A 15,215-nucleotide genomic window follows, 5' to 3' on the forward strand; every position below is an offset into this window, starting at 1 on the left:
CAGTGCTTGGTCCATACTTTGTGCTTAACAAGCATTTAGCTATTACTGTTTTTATTACCATCAATGGTATGTGTCAGAGGTTAGGGGTACAGTCTGTGACATAAGTTGAGTAAAATCAGTTAGTGACGATAGCCAGGGAGCTAAGGAAGTGTCACCATTGCTTTGACTGTGGAATCAGCATTGTGTTGCCTGGAGGTAGATTGGACACTTGAGAATGTGCCAAAGAAGTGTGTGCTTTCCTGTCCCCCCCTCTGACATACTCTCAGTCTTTACCCCAGACTGTGACTGACGAAACTTGTGCAGTTTTGATGGGGCTGGGGGAGGTGGGCTAATGTTGCTGAAAAGCCACAAGGCTTGTAAAAGCCATTTTCCCTACAGTGCAGGGAAAATATTTCTGCTTAAGCACTGCATGACATGAACTGAAGGCCTTTTCTGTCACTCCGAATTAAACTCTCCAGAGATGCAGGCTTGACCTTACATTACACATGGGTAAGCTAAAGGAGTGTGGTTTCAGGGCACTAAGAATGTCTGGACACTCAAATGCCCTCCCTCCTGTGGCCAAAATTCCAACGTAGTATTTAATTCTTTTGTATGAAACATTATTACTTTCTAGGATTTTGTTTTAAATGCAGGTGTGCAGAAAAGAGAACATAGAAGGCCTGACTCCTATCCTTTGAAAGGTCTGTTTACAAAGTTGGTCCTTGGTAGCATCTGGTAACTTGGAGTTTGGGAGTGTGGGAACATACCCTAACTAATAAAAGTGGCTCACTGTGCCTAAGCTAAGTTATCCACAATATGGTCTATACTAAATATTTGCTTTCCTTTTGGGAATCTGGAATTTGGGTACATATCAGGCATAGGGTACCTACGTGACCTGCCTCTCAATAAAAACCCTGCACACTGAGTCTCTAATGAGCTTCCTTGGTTGGCAATATTTCACACATGTCACAATTTGTTGCTGGGGTAATTAAGAGCATCCTATCTGACTCTACGGAGAGAAGGCCCTTGAAAAGTTGTACCCGGTTTCCTCTGGACTTAATCCTATGCACCTTTCCCATTGCTGATTTTGCTTTGAATCTTCTCTCTGTAGTAAATTATTGCCATGAGTATGACTGTATGCTGAGTCCTTTGAGACTTCTAATGAATCATCGAACCTGGGGTAGTCTTGGGGACCTCCAACACAGCAATAGTCTTGACATCACAAGAAAACTACAGAATAATATCTAAGCAAAAATCCTCAGTAAAATATTAGCAAGCAGAATCCAGTGTCATAGAAAAAAGATTATACGCTATGACCAAGTAGGACTTATTTCAGAAATGAAAGGTTGTTTTAACATCCAAAAATCAATTAATGTAATATGCCATATTAGTATAATAAAGGACAAAACCCACACAATCATCTTATATACACACAAATCATTTACAAAATTCACGATACAGTTCAATAAACTTAGAGTAGAAGGAAGCTTCCTTAACCTGATAAAAGGCTTCTACAAAAACCCCACAGGAAACATCGTACTTAATGGTGAAAGCCTGGATACTTTCCCTGTAAGACCAGGAACAAAGCAAGAATGTTTAATCTCTCCTCTGTTTCAACATAGTACTAGAGGTTTTAGCTACTGCTGTCAGATGATAAAAGGAAATAAAAAGTATCCATATTGGAAAGGAAGAAGTAAAACTGTATTTACAAACACCATTATCTGGTATCTAGAAAATTCTAAGGAATTAATAAACACAAATTTCCCCCAGAAAAGAGTACATTGTGAAGTCTGCATGAGAATGAGTTTCAGGGACTTTCTTCTGGGAGCCCTGAGAGAGCCTGGCACCTTGGGACTTGGACAGAGGAGATGTTAAATGGGAAATTAAAAATCTGTCTGCTGCCTGGTGTGTGGTTAATTTATCTGCTAGAGACAATCTGCTCTGATGTGCGTCCCTAAGATAAAGAACAGGATGTAGATGTTGGCTGTTTTAAATTCTCCTGAAATGCCTGTTCCTTCTCATGAATTACTGAGAGTAAACATTCTTACCAAAAGGATGGGAGGAGCAGGAATTTTGGAATTAGATTCAAGTTTTAATCCTGCTTCTTCCTCTTGGCTGTGGAGTTTTGGGCAACCTCTTACCCTCAATGTCCAAATTGAGGTGAGATGGTAATAACTACTGTATCTATTAAGACAAGCATTTGACTACTAGTGACTGAGATCAGGAATAAGTGAAGCAGTATAGAGGTTTATTTCTTGTTCATGTTTAGAGGCAGGGAGATCAGGATTTCTCCTATCATTTGGGACCCTGGATCCTAAGTTTTTTTGTTCTACTATTGTGAGTACCTGATTTTCATTCTCAGAGTCACCTTTATGATCCATGATGTCTGTTGGAACTTCAGCCATGTGTCTGAGTGCCAAGCAGCAGAAAGGGAGAAAGGGCCCAAAGGGCCCACCTCAGGAGTCTCTTCCTTTTATGTAGCTTTTCCAGAAGTCCCACACAATGACTTCCTCTACATTTTGTTAGCTTAATCTTCTGGCTACACCTAATTGCAACAGAGGCTTTAAAATGTAGTCTTTAGTTAGGCTCATTGGCACTCAAGATAAAATCAGGATTCTCATGCTGCGAGGGTAGGGAATCAAGACAGGCAAAGCAATCTCAGCCACATTACCCTGCTGAGCTGATGGGAGAGCCTGGTGATGCAGTGCATGAAAATGCCAAGCACAGGGCAGGAGCTCAGGAGTCTCCTTCCACACCCCTCCCACCAGCTCTGTCACATTCTTTTTCTTTTTAAATCCTCATCTGAGGATAAATTTATTGATTTTAGGGAGAGAAAGGGTGGGGGCGGGGGGAGAAAGAAATATCAATGCAGGAGAGAGAAACATTGATCATTGCCTCCCATACTGCACCCGGACCCGGCGATCAAACTCACAGCCTAGGTATGTGCTCTGACTGGGAATCAAACCAGCAACCTTTCGTTGTACAGGATGACACTCAAACCAACTGAGCCACCCAGCCAGGGCTCTCTCACATTCTTTAATCAGGAGTAAGATGAATGGTCCTTATGGGGCTGAGTATAGGGTATAGGTGATGGGGGCACTAACCAAGGGATCCTTCCAAGCTAGTGTCTTTCCCATGCTTGAATACTTGGTTCAGTGCCTGCCACTTCATAGGTGCCCATAAGTGCTTTTTGGATGAATGAAAAAGCATGGGATTCGGAGTCAGGCAGACCTTGTATTGGAATCTTGTTTTTGCTACTTGCTAGTAAGGTTACTCTACCCCTTGAGTCTCACTGGTTAATAAATTGGGGGCGATGATAGTACCTTCTTTATAGTCATTGAAAGGATCAAATAGGAGGTCACTTTGTAAACTTCCCAAGTACCAAATGGATAATGTCACCATTGAATTGTATGGAGAGAAAAATAGTATGAAAGGCAAAATTTGTTCCCTGAGGTTCCTTCCCCCTTGCTGTCTGCTGCAAGGAACCTTTGTCAGGTTCCTTTCCCAACATCCTATGTAGCTATGAACATGGACTCCGTAGCCAGCCTGCCTCGTTTGAGTCTCAGCTCTGTCACTTAACTGGTTGGCTCTTTAAGTAACTTACCTACCTGTTCTGTATCTCAGTTTCCTCATTTATAAAATGGGGATCACAATAGTACCTACCTCATAGGGTTGTTGGGAAGATGAAGAAACAATGTAAAGTTTTAAGAACAGTGTCTGGCACATGGTGCTAGTGGCGATTATTATTTGACATTCTCTCTGCCTACTTTTTCTACATTTTAGTTCCTTTCTCCTTCCCCACTGAAATTCACATCCTCTTGTCTCTCATGAACAATGAAGCCCCTCCTCAGTCCCTGCAGCCATCCATTCAGCCTTCTCTCACCCGTTTTTGGTGACACTCAGTGGATGACAAATAGCTAGCTACCCCACTGTCCTCATAGAACCTTAAGCAGAAGCAGAGCATGGGCCTGAGAGTTGGGGGTTGCTGTGGTGGGAATGGGACGACAGCTTCTGTCAGAAGGGTCTCCTATATCTCTGGTCCCACCCATCTCAGTGGCCTAAGAGGCCCTCCATTACATTCCTCACTCCATCGCTGTTAAGCTTGTTTCTCTCTTGGGGATTTTGCTTTTCCCAGCCTAGAACACTCCCCAGATTCTTGCATGGCTTACTTGCTCAATTTACATTTTCCTTTTTAAAAATTACCCTGCCACATTCTGTATTCTCTGCTTTATTTTTCTTCAGACCACTTATCACCACCTGAGATTTAAAAAATAAAATTCGGATTTAATTGTTCATCTCCCTGAACTAAAATGGAGGATGCTTTCTGTCCCCAGTTGAATCCTCAGTGTGTAAAATAGTCCCTGGCATGTGGTAGGTTCTCTAGGAGCTTTTGTTGATTGAGTGACTGACTACTGAACTTGGGACACTTTCTCTGACCATTTTCCCCTTAGCCCAACAGGTGGGGGTGAACTCTGGGGTGGGATAGGGTAGGGGAGGCTGGTTGTCACCTGGTGGGCTTCAACAGTGAGGCTTGGGATGCTGTTCTGGGACCCTCTCTTGTTCTGGGATCCCTACTTTCTCCTCTCCTGGCCCCGGGTTAGGGTTAGGGTCTGCTCAGGTAATTAAAGACAGTTATAATCAGTTTACAAAGCAACTTCATATACATTGTCTCCTTAATTTTTCAGTGGTCATACTTAATTCAGGGAGGCAGAGTCTACTTTATTCTAACTCTAGCAGGTAAAATTGGTCACTTTGTGACTCTGGGAGGTAGTGAAGCCTCTGGCTTTGGAGACCAGGCCACCTCTTGGTGGGAGAGTTTTGGTAGGTGTTCAAGCCCTGGTGATTGAATTACATGGCTTTATGATCCTTTCAAGCCTACAGGTTTATGATTCTTCAATCCTTATCTTCCCCACGAGAATACTAAGGCTCAGGGACATTGAAAGACTTGCTCAAGGTGGAGATGTGGGGAAAGGAGGCATTTGGATATGAGAGGCATAAAATATCCTAAAGCAAGGTCTGCAGATACCCTTAGACCCATCTGATGGTACAGAGCAGCTTGCCCTTCCACACTCCTTCCTTTCCCACATGGTGGTACAGGGCTCAGAATCCAGGATACAAGCTATCTCATCCTCAGGGCTGGTCCATGTGCTGCCTATCAGGCTGGCCATGGAGGAGACAGGGCTGAAGGGCTCCTTTTTCCAACTCAGGCACCATCTCCTGGCCCAGAGCTGCTCAGGGCCAGGCCCGCTCTACCCCTTCCCAGCCTTTTCATTTTGCTGCAGGCTATTAAGGGCCCCCATCTGCACCTCTCTCATTAATTAAAAATGCCACAAACCATCTGTTTGAGAGGAAGCTTCAGAGAGGGGGCTGCTTGCCTGAGGCAGCATTCTTTCATACTTCTCAACTTTAATTGAAAACTCATTTTTAGAATAAAACCCCGGCCCATAAACCCTTCTTGCTGCTGGTGGCAGTGAGCATAGAGAGGGTGAGCCTAGTGAGCCTGTCGGTGACCAAGGCTCTGGAGTTGGACAGTGCTGTTGGGCAGAATTTAGGAGGATTACTTTAGCCAGCTTGTCAGAGAGGGTGAAGACACAGAGACTGCAGTGCATAGGGGGAAAGAGGAGCAAATATGGAAGCTGGCAGCTGGAGGGACAAGGGCAGAGATGCAGGGGTGGCCCAGCATAGAGGAATACGCCTTAGGCATGGGGGGAGCCAGGAGGCCCAACTTGTCTCCTACCTCTGTGCTGACTTGGTGTGGGCCAGGGCAACTCCCCCAAGTCAGTTACTTCCCCTCCCTGGGATACTGGAGTCAGGATGGTTCCTTGCTTTCTGCAGTGGATGAGATGGTTTAGAGATGGGAATATACTTGAGGATCTAGGCCCACTACTGAGGGCCCCTCTACAGGAAGTGGGGCAGACCCTTTGCCTTCATTCTGGCTCTACCCTGGGTCTTCTTTCCCACTGTCACTGCCCTGCCCATATCCCTGGGAATATTTTAGAAGTTTTGTGGTTGCTGTCACTTATGAGATGGGGGCAGGAGGTGGTGGAAATTTCAGTCAAGGCCTGGCACCCTGGATACTCTGCCCCATGTCTGGATTTCTTGGAGATGGGTAGGACAGCTCCATGGCAACTGAAAAGATGGCAATCCTCCCCCATCATTGAGCAAAAGGCCTTCAGTTTCACTAATGACCCACTTTTCAACTACTACTTCACAAGTACAGAACAGCAAGTGTCATCCCCATTTCCCCAGTTTCCAGAGGAGGAAACTGAAGGCTAGAATAGAAGGTGATTTGCCCATCCATGCTCATACAGTAATTAGAGCCAGAGCTGTCCAGAACCCAGGCCTCTGGCACGAAGGCCAATTCTCTTTCTGCTCCATCTCACTGCCTCTTCTGGTTCTCCCCCTCCTCTGGGTCATGGGGCAGAGGGGATGATGGAGGCAGGGCCAGTGTACTCTGAACCCGATACCAAGCTGACCCAGCCCACAGTGAGCACTGCTTGCCTTTGATTCTCCTGAGGGTGATTGTAGGCCAGCCAGAAGCGGCTAATTGATCTGTTCTCACTGCCTACTGCAGAGTCTCCTATAGGTCCTCAATTATGTGTATTAAATGAAGAGGTGAGTGAATGAATGGATGAGAGAAAGAAGGAAGGAGGGAAGCTTGTCACCTTTAAGGTGAGCCATTCTGCCAGCCTCTGAGACTCAGAAATCAGAGCGATTCAATCCAGGAGAAACCATCCAGTGACTCTAGACTAGCCCCACCTGCTCATTTAAAAGAAGAGGCCCAGCCCGGCCGGGCGTGGCTCAGCGGTTGAGCGTCGACCTAGGATCCAGGTGACTGGGGTTCGATTCCCGGCCAGGGCACATGCCCGGGTTGCGGGCTTGATCAATGACTCTCTCATCATTGATGTTTCTATCTCTCTCTCTCCCTCTCCTTTCCTCCCTCTGAAATCAATAAAGATATATTTAAAAAAACAAACAAAAAAAAAGAGGCCCAGACAGGAAGTGACAGGCCTGAGGTCACAAGCCCACTGTAGGAGAACCAGGCCTGCAACCCAAGTCTCCTGACTCCTACTCTTTCCTGGGCAGGGATCAAGGATAGGAGGATCTGAGCTACTTAGAATGGGCTTCACGTCAAGTCACGCCAGCCTCTCTCCACCTAATCTCCCCAAATCAATTTGCAAAACTTCCATTAATACTGTCAGGAAATCTGCAAGCTGTTTAAAGCCAGGACACCACAGTAACTGCCTGCATAATGGCTACCTGGGGGAAGACAGACATTAACGGCATAATTAAAGATTAGCGTGGCCTTGGGCAGTTCAACAAAATTTACTTTTCTCAGCAGCTGGTGGTGGAAGAACTTCAAACTGTGGAAGAGCCTCACACTCACTAAGGGCTGGGCCAGGTGGCTTTGCACCTCTTAACACTCTGCTTGTCCCCAGGATGCTGGGGTTTTCTTGGGGAGAGGGACAATGGAGCAGCAACTTGTTTGCCAGGTAGAGTGAATCTGATCCAAAGTAATACTGTAAAACAGGGCTTCTCAAACTCTGGTGGGCAGCCACACCACCTGTGGGTATTTTCTGAATGCTGGTTTTGATTTAGAAAGGCTGGGGTGGGGCCTGAGTCTCTGCATGTCTAACAAGCTCCTAGGTGATACCCATGCTGCTGGTTCTTAGAACACACAGTGAGTAGCAAAACTGTAGAAGTCTGGAGATGAGAACAGGAGCTGTGGCTCAAACACTAATGAATACAGGAGAAGAGGTTCACCAGCATGCTGTTTCCATGGTGTTTCCAAACCAGCCTTATATGGAGTTCTTTCTTTTGTGGGTATTTGTGGCACAGGGATTAAGACAGATGGCTCTGAAATTTCAGCTGCCCAGTTCAGATTCCTGGCTTCAGCATTCAGTGCCCAGAGAAGAAGGTAATCCTAGTACCTACTTGATAGAGTTATTGTGAGGTCTCAATGAGATCATTCATTTAAAGCATTAGCTTTGAGAATGTAGGAAGTGCCCTGTGTCAAGACAGTTTATATGCACAGAAAAATATTCAGAAGATTCTTTGTTTTTTGAAAGGAATATTGAATTTATTAAAATTATACATTTTATGAAAATCTAGTTCTTAAGTTTTAAGACTTAGCTTATAATTTTTCTTTTTATAAGTCCACCAAAATTTAGCAGTATATTAGGGGATTTTTGTTCCATTTATAAAGCTAATCAAACACCTTCAAATATTTAAATGTCATTTGAGCTCTGGCCAGGTGGCTCAGTTGGTTGGAGCATTGTCCCATACACCAAAAGGTTGTGGGTTTGATTTCTGATCAGGGCACATACCTAGGTTACAGTCAAGGTGCATACAGGAGGCAACTGATCAGTGTTTCTCTCACAGCGATGCTTCTCATTCTCTCCCTTCCTCTTGTTCTAAAAACCAATAAAACATATCCTCAGGTGAGGATTAAAAAAATGTGTAAAAAAAAGTAAATGGCATTTGATAAATTTAATGTATTTTATTTTAGTTTTAAGAACTATGCTTCATTCCTAACTGATAAACTTTCCCAACTAAGTAAGTACTTCTTATAAATCCAAGAGAATCTTAAGTTATCTTAAATGTTCTAACAGTATATGAATTTAATATGACCTTTTCAACTTAAAATCACAAATCTAACTCAATTATTAAATTGCATTTTAGATTGGAACTAAAGGCTGACTTGCTACTCAAATATGCCAGATTCTCAAACCTTACAAATATGTAAGGTACCAATATGCACAGAGCCTTTAACATCTAAAATCTTTCATCCTTTGTGTTTCAGTTTCTCAAACATTTCTACATATTTGAGGGTGAAAGGTCTTCACCAACTAAGGAAATAATTATACCTTCCCAAGTAGTTTTGGGGGTCACTTTCTCAGACAGTTGAGAAATAATAGGCCACAGTGGTTCTCTGTCATAGTTTGGCTTTACTTTTTGGTCACAACTCCCAGGGTACTCTGATCAGTCAGTGTTATTATTATTGACACTGATCATCTTAAAATGAAGATGAAATGATTCTCTGCACACTCCTGGGATATCCAGGAGAATGCCACATGGTGACCCCCAGGCTTCTCAGATCCTGAAGACCTCTGGTTACTCCTTTTCTGGACATTTATGGTACAGAAGAATGAGCAATGGCTCAGGTCAGGTCAGAGACCTTGGGCAAGTAGTGTCACCTCTCTGAGCCTAGTTTCCTCATCTGTGTAATGGGGATTGTAGTATTTCTCCTGATAGGGTTGTCAGAAGGAGCCTATGAGATAGACGATATATCATAGCACCTGGTACATTGTAAGTGCTACCAAAAGTTATGTCCTTGTTATTTTTCCTTCAATTCATTTTCAAAATAGCAGCTGATTACTTTATATCTGTATCTATATCTATCTATATTTATATCTATATCACCTATATATCTATATATCTATATATCTCTATCTCATCTCTGTATATCTACATCTACATCTATCATCTGTATCTATCTATAGCTATCTATCCATAATTACAGGGTAAGAGCAAATCTAAGGCAACAGACTAGATTTTCTTTAAAAAACTAACCATGTCTACTGTGTCCTATGGTTGTCTGACTGAGTGAGAATGTCTCCCGAGGGCAGGGGCTCTCTCAGCACAGACCTTGAAATGTGTGTAGATTGGTCCGGGTCTCCTGGGGTTGTAGCTGTCTGCTTTTTAGGGAGCCATGGCCATTTGTCCACAGCCTTCCTTAACCCCACCTTGGGCCCAGTCCACCCTCTCTGGGAAGAAACTGGCATCCCTAGGGTCATAAAAAGAGCATTGATTTCAGAGGCAGATAAACCTGAGCTTGAATTCCAGCTCTGCCATTGACTGGCTGTGGAGACTCAGGCAAGCTATTTCACCCCCCTGGGCCTCTATTTCGTCATCTGCAGAGTGGGGATGCTAAGCTAATCTCTGTTTCACAGGGATGGCGCGAGATTAAATAAAATGATGGGTGCAGTAGCACTTTGTGAACTGTAAAGCCCTATACACATTTATTATAAGGACCATTGCAGTATTAGAATGCCATTATTAAAATGACTTTTTCCCAGACAGTAACGGGATGAAGGCCTGGGGAGGGGGTGGGAGCGAGGGGGAATGGATCAATTGGGGGGAAAAATGGGACACCTGTAATACTTTCAACAATAAAGATAAAAATAAATAAGTAAATAAAATGACTTTTTCCTCCTTATGTCACCTGCCTGCTGAATTCTTGAGGGCCAGGTCAAATGCCCCATCCACTGCAAAACCTCCCATAGCCAGAGTGAAAGTCTTCTCTTGTCCTTGCGTTCTCAGAGCCCAGAACTTTTCCCCTATCAGAGTTTGTGGAATGCTGTTAGTGCCCCCCATCACATGGTGAATACTGGACTGTGTCTCTTTTTTGTCTGACATTCAGTAGGGCCTGCCTCAACAGATACTAGTTGAGTGACAGAATGATTAACTCACTAAGGGCATAGAAGAGCAAGCTGTGCCCTATCCCCTCCAAGAATTTCATTTCCAGCCGTCTTCCCCTCTGAGTCTCTTCCTGGACTCCACTCACCCTCCCACTGCCCCTCCCTGCCCTTCTCCCTCCCTCCTCATTTCACGCATGGAACTAGATGTGGAGCTTCTGTTCCATGCCTGAAGGATTAAATGCAGTGATGAGAAATGTGTTTTCTTATTGTTTTAGGAAGCTGAGCAGGGAGGGGGCGAGGGAGGAAGAAATTGAATCAGAGGCAACAATTTATCTTGTGCTAAAGGGACTACAAGGATTCCGGGAAGCCATGCTCTTACTTCGCACCCCTCCCTGTGCTGACCCCTCCTTTATTGGGGAGATAATTAGCTGGGACAGCTGGCAGCCCACATGTGCCTGCCTTTGTACGTGAGTGAGGGGAGGGGGCTTGATGGCCTTAAATGGAATCCCCTGGTTCTTGTCATTGTAGACGCATGCAGGGGGACTTCACTTCACCTTCCCTGCAATCACAGCCTTTGCCTGGGTTTCTTAGACATTGAGGGACCATGGAGAGATGCAGCAGGAAGGAGACAGGGCAACCTGGTTCTGCCATTGCTTGGTGTGCCACCTTGAGACTGTTTCTCTTTCTGAAAATAAGTATAAGGACAGAAATATGTGCCTTGTAAGGGCTGGATGGGTTCCATGACCTTGCCCATGACCTCCTAGGCTCCAAATCCCAATTTGTCCTTGTGCTCAGAGAGGTTCTGCCATTGGGGCCCATTCACACTGACAGATACATGTAAGAAGCAGATGCCTACAAGCCAGGATGCTACACTGTGGTTTGTACAGAGAAATACAACTGCCAGGTAGATGAATGCCCACCTTGGCAAGGCTGATGCAACAGAGACTCAGGCCCAAATGTGGGCTCTGCTCCTTCCCTGCTGTGTGAATCTCTCCAAGTTGGAGCGTGGTTTCGTCTGCTATAAAATGGAAAGAATAAACCTACCTGATAGAGTTGTGAGGAGTAACGAACTGTGTTATATGTTAAATGCTTAGCTCTGTTTAGCATTTAAAAAACACATCACAAAGCATTAGCTGTTACTGTTACTATTCGTCTTAATTAAGCAGGGCTTTCCTCCATTACTTGAGTAGATTCTCTAAGAAAGGTTAGGCAAAATCTCTCCCAGAGTGAGAGCTGGGATGGGCACTGTCAAGGCTTGCTTCTGGGAGAGACATTTTTTCCTGTTTCCATTGCTGACCAAACTTCTGTAGGCATTGGACACAGTACAGTGACTGATTTTCTACCCTGTCACAGTTGTAGTCTTGTCTTGCCTCCCTGAGATTCTCCTTTAGAGGGAGATGATGGGAGACTAGGTTGTTCCAAAACTCCTCACTCACATGACCAGAGCCAGTTTCTACGTTGGCTCCCACTGGTGATGACATTAATTATAATAATGAACAGACACAGTTGCTGAGCACTTACTACATACCTGGTTCTGTGTCATGTCCTACTACCTACCACCCCTTTCAGGTGTGTCCTCTCCTGTAAAATGGAAAAAAGACCACCCACTCTCAGAAGGGGTGTGAGGAGTAAATGAGATTTTATAAATAAAGTGGCCCAGACTGCGCAGCACTGTGGACTCAGTTACAGTTGTCATTGTTTAGTAGAAGCAGAGCCTGTCCTTCAGCCTATCTCAGGATTCGTTTGGGGTTCTGTCTGACCTTGGTGGAAGAGGTGTGGCTGTATGAACTTCCAGGGACTGGCTACCTGGGTCTCTTCTGTCTCTTGCCCTTGCACTGACCCTTGTTCCTCCAGTGAAGATGGGAAGTGTCCCCTCCTCATCAGTGGTGGAGGGAGGGGGGCACTGTGCAGATGAGGAGATGGTAGGGGGCGGGGAACCTGCTTGAGCTCAGGAGCTGCAGCTCCGGTTTGGAAATACAAATTGCAGCAAATTTGTCATCTCCGGAGAGAAATTGCAGTTGGCAATTTCAGTGTTTTTTGCGCTTTGATGCTCCCGTCTGTTTGAAAGGAGAGGAGAGGCCTCGGAGGGAATCGAACTGGGCCTCTGTGAGTGGGAATGAAGGCTGAGAAGAGAGGAGAAACAACTAGGGTGCTGTGACAGCCGTGATGTTTTGAAAAAGGCTCCTCTCCTAACACTGGTGGTTGGGTCTGGCCATCCTCCAGCCCTGACTGTGGCTGGGTGGTGGCCCGGGCACACCACTGATGTGTTCACAGAAACATCACTAGCCTCGGACCAGTGGCCAATGGGCAGAAGTTTGGGCCTGTCCTGGTCCCTGGCTGGTGGCCTTGCCCACGGGTAGTGACTTAGGCCAGATAAAGTCCTCAAGCCCAGTGGTCGGCCTTCCCTCATTTGGTAGATAAGAGTAGCTAAGACTCTTCGATAATAGCACTTACTCTGTGCCTGGTGCTACTTTAAGGCCTTAGGTATATTCATTTAATCTCCACAGCAACTCTGTTAGGAGGGTACTGTTAATAGTCCTCATTTTATAGATGGGAAACCTGAGACACAGAGAGGTTAAGTGACTAGCCCAGGGTCACACAGGAAGTTGGTAGCAGGAACTCAGGTCTCTTGACTTTTAGTCCTGAATTCATTGCCAAGTGTCATCTGTGAGGTTAGTCCAGTGCTGACCCTTCAAGACCAGGTGTTGGAGAAAGTGGTGGGAAGGTAACCAGGGTGTTCATAATCAAGAATTGTTGGGGTCTATCTGGTTAATTGTGGGGGCTTCTTGGAGCAGTAGAGATTTTTGGAGCACTTAGAAAGACCCGAGAGGTTTGCCCAGGTTGGTGTGGTGGTTGTCCCAGGCATATGACCCTGCATCAGGTAAAGGTTAGGCTGGTGTGGGATGATTAGGCAAAGGGGACTTTAGGCAGTTTAGCTATCTGGGAGGCTTGTCTGAGGATGAAGGGGAAGAGACATCAGTGGGCAGAGCATTAGCACTTGGGTTTCTTCATTTGTTCATTCATTCATTCACTCATTCACCAAACATTTCTGAAGCCTTTTCCTCATGTCAGGTCCTGTGCTGGGTGATGGGGGATATAGAAACAAACAAGACCCAGTCCTGGCCGTGGAGATGATTGTAGGCTTCACAAAACACACTTGTAATAAAGGAAATTACAGTATTTTGTTATAAGGATTTTGGTAGTTAGAGGTACCAGGGGACCTTGAGTTCAGAGGAGGGGTGTCCAGCCCATATTGGGAGTGGAGGGACAGTTAGGGAAGGCTGCCTAGAAGAGCTGATTTCTGAGCTGAGCTGTGATGAGAAGCAGCAGTTCTCCCAGAAGTCCTCAGGATGGTACTGCAGAATCCCCTGGGGAGCTTTTACAAAATGCTGATGCCCAGGTCCTGCCCAGACTCATCAGAATCTCCCTTGGTTATTCTAATGTGCAACCAACAATGAGAACCGCTGAATTACAGGAAGAAAGGAGCCAATGGAGAAGGGGATAACAGGGTGAGACAAGGGTGGCTTGAAGGTGAGAGGGTGGTGTGTTCAGGGGGCTGAGCCAGATGGCAGGGGCTAAGAAGCAGTGGGTTCTGGATGAATGCAGGAAGAGCTGTGAGGGCTGCAGATTCTGGGAGAGGGCACACACCTGACAACCCAGGCCCTGGCCGTCCTGGGCAGCGACTCTCCATGCTGCCAGCCCACCCCGGGCTCTGCACCTGGGAGTGCTAGCCGGACAGGAGTTCAGCTTCTGTTCCCATCACTGCTTCTCCGTGGAGCTGTGAGCCATGTTGCCAGCTGTGTGCTGAGCCTACTGCTAGAAATGCTGGATCAGTAATAAAGAGCCCTTGGCCCTCAGAGGTAGCTCAGGGACCCTGGAACTTGGAGGAAACTTGGGAGGGGTTGATGGACTCACTCTGGCAGTCCAGAGCCCAGGGTAACTGGGAAGTAGAGGCCACCGGCCCTGGAGGGGAAAGGAGGGAAAGGGCTCACTGGCTGGTTTATGCCCTGGCTCAGGCAGGTGTTCTCATGTGGCAGTGGCACTGTGGGTGCTAGGCACTCTGCAAAGGCCCCTCTTTGAGCAGGCTGTGTCTCACAGATCCCTGGCACCAGCCCTGAAATTCCAGTGTTCTGGGGTCAGACATTTAAGTTTCGACCCCAGGGCTGCCACACATCTGTTCTCTGACCATGGGCCTCTGGACCTAGGCTGCTTTGTTGCAAATGAAGATTATAATCCTAGCCTTACAGGGTTTGTGGGTTTCTACAGCTGTCCCTTCTGAAAAAAAAATGATCTCAGATGGCTCAGAGTAGCCTGTGTCCCTTCCCCCTTCTCAGGGCAGGGCTGTGGGCCCCACCCACGCCCTGATCCTGCCCAGTGCAGGCTGGTTGTCCCTACCCTGAGCATGGAACACCTTGTCATCAAGGTCCCAGCAATGCTTCCTACATTCTCCTGGCCTGGAAATGTGCTCAGATGACTTGTGAGGCGTGGCTTTATGGGTGAGGGAGGCTCATGCCTGGGGGAAGGTGATGAGGACTTATGGAGGGCACTGCCGAGAAGGCTGTTGGCAACTTAGGAAGGATTCTGGAGAGATGCTTGTTGCTAGGTGACCAGCAGGGGCCAGTCAGGATCGGTGAGCAGGACTACTATGGAAAACCAGGGTCATTTTTAGTTAGCTTTTCAGTGAATTCCTGCCACCTCTAGGGTTCTGTCCTGCTGCTTCCCCTTCTCCCTCTTCTCTGTCTCCCCGATCCAAAGCAAGTGTGTGCAGGGATGGGACAGAGTTCCAGGTTGTTGGCTTGATGTTTTAATTTTCTT

The sequence above is a fragment of the Miniopterus schreibersii genome, assembly GCF_964146895.1.
Source record: "Miniopterus schreibersii genome assembly, chromosome: 16".
In the NCBI taxonomy this organism is placed as follows: Eukaryota; Metazoa; Chordata; class Mammalia; order Chiroptera; family Miniopteridae; genus Miniopterus; species Miniopterus schreibersii.